The sequence below is a fragment of the Petaurus breviceps genome, unplaced genomic scaffold, assembly GCF_028583685.1.
Source record: "Petaurus breviceps papuanus isolate PSGF00001 unplaced genomic scaffold, PetGlider_PUasm1.0 76, whole genome shotgun sequence".
NCBI lineage: Eukaryota > Metazoa > Chordata > Mammalia > Diprotodontia > Petauridae > Petaurus > Petaurus breviceps.
The window spans coordinates 51,385,841-51,394,469 of record NW_027186473.1 but is presented as its reverse complement, the minus strand read 5'-3'; positions in this window follow the sequence as shown (position 1 = coordinate 51,394,469).

Here is an 8,629-nt window from a genome sequence, read left to right as displayed (position 1 = left end):
CCAGGCAAATCCCTTGACCTCTCTGAGCCTGTTTCCTCAGCTGTTAAATGAGAATATAACAACAGTTACTTGTATCTACTTCACAGAGTTAGTGTGGGTCTCAAATGGGGTAGTGTACCGAAAGATCTTTGCAAACTTTAAAGCAGGGGTTTTTAACCTGAGAGTCTGGAATCCGTGAATAAATTTCAGGGCATCTCTGAACTTCGATGGGGGATATACATATACCTATATATAGATGTTTCTTACTAATCTCAAACTGAAATTTCTAACTTTCTTCAGTTATGAATTTTTAAAAATCCATCATTTTGAGAAGGGGCCCATAGGTTTCATTAGACTGCCAAAGGAGTCCACATCAGGAAAGGTTAAGAACTCCAGCTTCAAAGGAATACATAAATAGGAGGAGGTTTTGACAGTCTAACTGGCCTTCTTGCTATTCTTTGCACACAACACTGCCATCTTTTGTTTTAGTGCCTTTGCACCGGCTGTTCTCAATACCTACAATACATTCTCTCCTTACCTCCTAGCTTCTTTTAAGAAGCAGCTCAAGCACCATCTTTTGCATGAAGCTTTTCTTGATTCCCATAATTACTAATGCCTTCTCTCCCAAACAAAGATATTTAACCATGTGTACTTATAAATTCTGCTACATGTATTTTCATATATACTTGTTTCCCCCACTAGAATGTAAATTCATTGAAAACAGGGATTGTTTCATTGTTTAAGGGTGTAGCTCAGTGCCTGATGCTTAGTAGATGCTTAATACTTGTTTGATCTCCCACCATCAAAATGACTGCACTACTTTATTGCCCAAAAGAAGAATTTTGTTGCAATAACTTGGTACATTTATCAACCTAGAACATATTCTTTTATTTGAACTATGATTTCTACCTGTGGTTCATATACCATACACAATTTGGCCCCATCTGCTTTTTCAGTTGTGTTACTGTCTGAAAGTTTGGTTAAAGGAGGCAAACAGTCTAGTTGATATGTAAATCCATATTGTTTATTCCCTTAGATCTAACCAAAGCTAGCGAGCTTGTATGTACAAGGAGCCAAAATGTAAGTTTTGAATGTCTGATACAAGAATGACCAGGCTTAAATATGTTTTAGAACAATCCCAACTCAGCATGTCTGTGTCACTCAAATTTGTGATCTCCATATATGTTTAACCATTTTATGAGAAAGGAATTTTCTTAACTGAATAGACTGTAAATTCAAAAAGATAAGAGAGTTGACAAAAGTGTCAATTGAAATTACAGCCCAGTATATCTGTGTTTTCTTTACCATTAACATGACTTAACATAGTATATGTCCATAAAATATCACAATCAGAAAAAGTCCCATTATGCAAGATCATGTCTTGGGTTAAGGGTCTTATCCTTAATGGGCCATAAACAGAAAATGTTCTTAAGGCAGCCCCATCTGGCCATGTTGACATAGGAAGAAGTATTCTCTGAGTTTACTCAGAGAACAAAGAAGCTGTTAGGTCCAGGCTCTTCTTCTGGTTGATAAGTTCAGGCTCTGGATCTTTTGGGGGGTTCAAAATGATATTAAATGATTATCATTAAATATTACTCTCCTTCCCACACCCTTCAGTCTGGGCAAACTGTCCTTCTCTTTGTTCCTCATTTGTGACATTCCATTTCTACTCCCCATGATTTTTTATGACTGTCCCACATTTCTACTACTTCCTTCATTCCATCCCATAGAGTCTCCCTTTATTTAATATGCAGCTCAGGCACCAGCTTCAGCACTGAGCATTTTCTTTTTTTTTTTTTTTAAGCAATCAGGCTTAAGTAACTTGCTCAAGGTTACATGGCCAGTCATTTCTGGGTGTGGTGCTGAGTGTCCGAGCCCAGGATTTGATCTCCAGGTCGTCACAACACTGGAGCTGGTACTCTTACTCGCTGAGCTACCTGGCTGCCCCTACACTGAGCATTTTCTGATCCCCTTCAACCAATGGTGTCCTTCCTTACTATAAAACTACTCTGTTTTTTAACACTTTGTATATAGTTGCCTTTATTAATTTTATGTGTCTACTGTATATAATTTTATAGATACTTGTATCTCACATTATTGTTTAAGCTCATTGAAAGTAGCGCAGTGACTTGCTGTAATGTTAATAGAATAGGAACATTTTCCCTGTCCATTAATAGATCTATGTGACTACCTGTCCCCCTTTCCCTTGGAACAGGAGCTATATTCCCAGGTCTAAAGGTACACAGGTATTTCAATCATGAGTATCTTGTTGCTTTGAACTTTGGCTCAGTTCATAGCTGTGACACATCCTGACTGACATAGAGCCCATCAGGTGATTCAGGGAGATTTATATTGCTTTGGGGGGGGGGAGCTTGCTTAGGGGGAAGTTTGTTTAGGGGGAGGCTTGCTTGTAGGAAGGCTTTCACACCTTTTGGTACTAAACTAATTAGGCACTGAGTCAGGAGGGTTGTGATGCCTTCTGACTCTGAGCCTGTTAGTTGAAAACTATATATACTGGGAGACTGGTATTTTACTTTGAGGATTTGATTATGGAAAGACCTTTTGATTCCCTGGACAAGACTCTGAGTAGCTGTTTGTTAAGAGCCCTCCAACTACTCAAAAATTTGTGCTCTCTTTATGCAGTGGTGGATGTAAGTGGTTGCATTACTTTGTTTAGACAGTAGGAGTCCTGTCTGTTGAATCTCAGTGCTAATTTCTCTGCTTGTATTCTCTACTTATCTGTAAACATTGTTGACCCCTTTAAAAGTTGTCTTTCCTTTAGCAAAGCAGATCAAAGAACCTGTGCTAGCAGGCCATCCTCGGTGTGCCAGGGTGCTTGCTACTACACTGGCACATAGTAGGTACTTAATAAATGTTTATTGATGAAATGTTTATTGGTTGTTTCATTGTTTGCACTTGTATCCCCAGTGCCTATTACAATGCCTGGCAAATAACAGGCATTTAATAAATATTTTTGATTGGTTAGTGTCATCAATATCAGAACAAGAAGCCAGTCTGTCATAGCTTACAAATGGTCATCTAGCCCCTGCTTGAAAAACCTCCGGGGACTGAGAATCCAGAGGCAGCTTATTCTATTTTAGGTTAACTTCAGTTGTTAGGAAGTTTTTCCCCACCCTCACATGGATCTATAATCTCTTCAATGTGGGTGTTCCTTTCAATAACACAGATTGCAGCCTCACTATGCATAGCTATTTGATCTTTCCCAGCCTCCTACAAACATGCTCATGTCCCCTATCTTTAAAAAAAACAAAACAAAATCAACCCTTCACTTACCTTCTAGCTATCATTCTCTAATCCTTCTCTCACTTTTTTTTTTTGCTTTTTGGAGGACAATTGGGGTTAAGTGACTTGCCCAAGGTCTTATGGCTAGTTTTTTGTGTTAAATGTCTGAGGTTGGATTTGAACGCAGATCCTCCTGACTCTAAGGCTGGTGCTCTATTCACTGTGCCACCTAGCTGCCCCTCTTCTCTCAATTTCAGATAAACTCACTGAGAAAACTGTCTACAGTTGGTGCCTCCTCTTCCTCTCTTCTCTTTTAAATTCCTCTGCAATCTGGTTTCTCATCTTATCATTCAACTAAAACTGTTCTTTCCAAAAGTCAGACTTTGATACCACTGATTACTTCTTTTCCAGGATACTTTCTCTTCTCTAGGTTCCTATAAGACACTGCTCTCTTCTAGGTCTTCTCTTACTTTAGGGGCAGCTGGGTGGGGCAGTAGATAGAGTGATAGGCCTGGAGTTAGGAAGACCTGAGTTCAAATCCATCCTCAGTCACTTACTACCTGGGTGACCCTGGGCAAGTCACCACCTCTGTCTGCCTCCATTTCTTCATCTATAAAATGGGGATAATAGCACCTATTCCCAGAGTTGTTGTGAGGATCAAGTGAGATTACAATTGTAAAGCACAGTACCAGACACATAGTAAGTGATATATAAATGTTGCCTATTATCATTAATTGTCATCATTATTATTACATGACTGACAAGTCTTTCTTAGTCTCCTTTACTGGATCTTCATCTAGGTCATGCTTGTTAATTATGGCTATCCCAAAAGGCTCTGTCCTGGGATTTCTCTTCTTCAGTGATTTCATCTGCACCCATGGATTCAGTTATAATTTTTATGCAGATAATTTCTAGAACTATCCAGCCCTAACCTCTCTCTGGAGCTAGTCTGACATCACCAACTTCCTCTTGGGCATCTTGAAATGGATTTCCGGTAGGTGCCTCAAATCCAATATGGCCAAAAGAAGACTCATCTTTTCCCATTAAATCCAATCCTTCTTCCCAAATTCTCTTTTATTGTCAAAGGCACCACCATCCTCTTAGTCACCCAGGCTGGCTAATTCACTTTTGTCTTTTACTCTTCTCTTGAACTCCACATATCCAATCTGTCACTTGTCTTGTTTCAGCATTGACAATATTTCTCATATATATCCCCTTCTCTCCACTCACACAGCTACCACCCTAGAGTATGGATACCTAGACTATTATATTAAACTGCTGGTTGTTTTCTCTGACTCAAGATTCTCCCCGCTTCAGTCCATCCTTCACACAGTGGCCAGAATGATTTTCCTAAAACACAGGTCTGATCATGTTACCTCCTCTACCCCCTTCCCAACAACCACACAATAAATTCTAGTGACTTCCTATTATTTCTAGAATTTCATATATATATATATATATATATATCCTTTACAATTGCCTTCTTCCTACTTTCTCAGTCCTGTAATGTGCTATTCTCCATGTACTTTATGTCCTGACACAGGACTCTTTTATCACTGTACTCTGTGCCTTTTCACGGAATGTCCCCCATGCAGAAGTCCTCACCTCAGCCTATTTTCTTAGCTTTCTTTAAGACCCAGCTCAAATCCTGTTTTCTATAAGAGAACTCCCATTTGCCAGACCCAACCCCAAATCCCCATCCTTTGTTCCTATTGCCTTCCTCCTGGGATTACCTCCTATTTACATAGTATGTGTCTTTTATGTATGCATTTGTTTGCATATTTTCTTCCCCATTAGAATTCAAGGTCTTGAAGGTCAGGGACCATGTTGTTTGATTTGTGTGTTTGTGTTTTTTTTTTTTTTTGCCTTCTTTGTATCTTCAGCATTTAGGGCAGAGTGCTGAATAAATGCTTGTTGGTTGATTGGTTGACTTTTAGATTCTTGTCTTTGTCTCAGGATCAGTTTATCACAAGGATCCACCTGATGAAGAGGGGAAGGAGAGGCTTCCTCACTGGCTCTCCATCAGTTATTCCTTACTCTTGCCAGATGAATAGCCCATCTTATTTTTTGACCATACATTTCTTTGACATCCTTTATTTCCAGTTCTCCAATGTTCCTTATTGTTCTGTGTGTGGAGTATGGGGACCCCAAAAATCCCATACCCAGAAAAATTAAAAGTCAGAAGTATCTTGAGGAAGGAACAGGAAGTTTATTCAGTTCTCTAGAGAAGAGGGCATCCCTTCCACCAGTATGAACCAGCAGAATGAGGCATGTTGTAAAAGATGGAACAAGAATTTATACCCTAATATACATTAAAAAAAACCCTACCTCTCTTCACCCCTACCCTGTCTCTTCTCCCATTGGCTGGGAGGCGGGCTCTCAGTCTTGGCTTGAAATCTAACCCAATGGCAGATAACAAATAAGTCTGCCACTATCTCCTATTGGCTGGGAGGTGGGACAGGGAGCCAAAGTATCGTTCATGTCCTTATTTGGTAGAGGCTAAAGCAAGGGAGGGTAAAAAAGCTCACAAGCAAAGGTGGAGGTTGAAAACCTCTGAAGGGGCCTAATGCTGATTAAACAAGGAAAGACCTTTGAAGGGGGCCTAATGCTGATGTGGCAGTAGTAAGGAGAGGGGAAAGGGTGAAACTGAAATTCCGACTTGCTCCCTCAAAACTTATGGGCTGAGAAGTTTTCATCTTTCTCATTTATTCTGTATCATATGCCCTGCTCACACCCACCATATTCCTCTTGGATCCCTCTGAGTGATACTCATTTTTCCTTTTCTGAGTCTACTTCATTCCAATTTCTTGCCATTTCTCCTTGTTCTTCTTCCATCCATAACTCCCAGTTCTTTCCTCCAGGGCAGAGTAGTACACATTTAATCCCTCTTCCACTAAGGTATGAAGCATCCTTCCCCACTCTAAGTCCTCTACATGCTAAAAAATCCCTAGCTCCTTCAGCCAGTTTCCCTGTTTCATGAATTTGAGGTTATTCAGCATCTTGGCTGCCCTACTCTTAGAAGTACTTTCTGAAACATGACCTCCAGAACTTAATATAATACATCCAGATATGCATCAACTAAGACAAAGTACTCTGGTGTTGAAGGTCACCTAAAAATGATGAGGGAAGGGCTAGGGGTGCGTGAGACCCCAAAATACCAACACGCTGGGTCCCGCCAAATGAATTTGACTCAAGCCTTCTCTCAGCCAAAGAAAAGCAATGTTTATTAAAAGTTAGCCATATTGGGTAGACTCTTAAGGAGCCTTGGCATCTGTGATGCTTGCATTGGACAAGTGGGTCAGAATCATCTGACACAGAGCAAGTCTGTGCTAGAAAATTCTATGGGCTTTCACACTACATGGCAAGATTAGGTCTTATATACAGAAAGGTTGTGGGAGGAATCTAGGGGTAGTCTAGAGGAGGAGTTTGGGGAGGGTCTTCAGGAGGAGTCAGAAGAGGTCAGACTCCAGTAATGAGTGATTAAGGGTGAAAAGTTGCTGGAGGCTACCTGGAGACAAGACAATGGTGGGCTAGGCCAGTTCAAGGGTGCAACAGATTTGGGCATAGATACCCTGGGAGGATCAAGGGTGGAAAATTGCTGGGCAGATTTGGGCAGAGCCATAATGAAAGGCCTATGGCCTCAGACAAATGCCTTATAGGGGAAGATTCAAGGAGAGCTCAAGGAGGTTTCCATAGTCTGTACCTCATCAGTGGGACCATTACCTCTTATTCTGAGATACTGTGCTTGTCTTAACTTAGTATAATTTGCATCAACTTTTTTGGATGTCATATCACGTGAACTTGCAACCCAGTAAAAAACTCAAATCTTTTTTTCCAATAAGAATTCTTTACTAACCACACTTCCCCTTCTTCCATTTGCATCCTGTACTTGAACAGTTAATTTTTTGAACCTGCATAAGACTTTACCTATATCCCTAATTAAATTCATTTTATAAGGTTTGACCCATCCTTTTAGCCAGTTGAGGAATGAATTACCCTTGGGCTTTTTCCCAAATGAATTTGGGTGCCTACTTCTAAAAGGGGAAGACTATGAGATTCAAATAGAGCAGTCAATGAAAGACCCATTATCTCTAGTACCACTTAAAGCCACTTGAGGAGACAATGAGATTCAAGTAGGCTGTGTAGTGAAAAACCAAAACTAACTGGGGCCTCTGCCAGTTTGCCTAGGGCTGGACAATGGAATAATTAATAATAATAACAGATAATGCCTGAACCTACTGTCCCTTATTACCTCATCTCCTCTACCCCTGTGCCTACAAGTCTTTAGTCACCTTATCTCCCTGCCCACAAGGCAGGTCTTAATCTATAAGAATCCCTAACCTTTCCTGGCTAATGGGCATCCTAGGAAGCAGAGGACATCCTCCTAAGTGAGTGTCCCCTCAACGGAGATCCCCTCCCTTGCTTGGGCATCTTCCTAAGCCTTCTTGGCATGTTTTCCTTGCTGTGTTGTGTTGTATTACCCCCAATAAACATTGGTATTTGACTTGAAGACAGCTTGAGTGAATTCTTTTGAGACAAACTTGTACCCCAACATTTTGGGGTGGCCCTGAACTTCATCAGTATTCTGGATTTGTTGTCCAATTTATTAACTTTCCCTTCTAGGTTTGTGTTATCTGAAGATTTAATAAGCATGCCATAGTCAATGTCTTCGTGGTGCTTTTAAGGTTTTTTTTCAAAGACCTTTATAAAATTATCTGATAAAATCCTCACAGAAACTATGTGATGAGTGCCTACAGGTGTTACCTCCATTTTACAGGTGAAGTTCACAAAGTTTTAGTAATTTGTCCAAACTCACATAGCCAGTAAATGTCAGAGGCATGATCTATGTTTCCGTCCAAGTCATTGATAATGTTTAATAACATAGGGTCAAGATCAGATCCCTGTAGCAGACCCCTAAAAACTAGCCTGCAGGTTGACATCAGTCTATTAATGATACCTCTCTGTGTCCCATTTTTCAACCAGTTCCATTTCTGCCTAGCTGAATGTATTCTGCCTCAGGTGCTGGAGCCAGGATGATCCTTTCAGTCATTTTTGATCACCCAAGGGCAAAGATGGAATAACCCAATAACAAATTTGATTCAGCAAACATTTATTAAGTATTTATGTTCCAGGCACTGTGATAGTCTCTGAGATTACAAATATAACAACAGAGGCCCAGCTCTCAAGGAAGGGGAAAGATACATACAAAAATTATGGTAGAAGAAAGGGCATGATAACCTGCAGAGGACATGGTCAGGAATTATGTTTATTTCTGATTATGTGCAATGTTATTTTGGACTAGGTTCTCGATGGACTACTAGGAGGTTTGATGCAATCTCTACCAACTTACCCTCTGTCCTTGAATAGTGATATTGTTAGGCTTTGTCACAGATATATCCCATCCCAG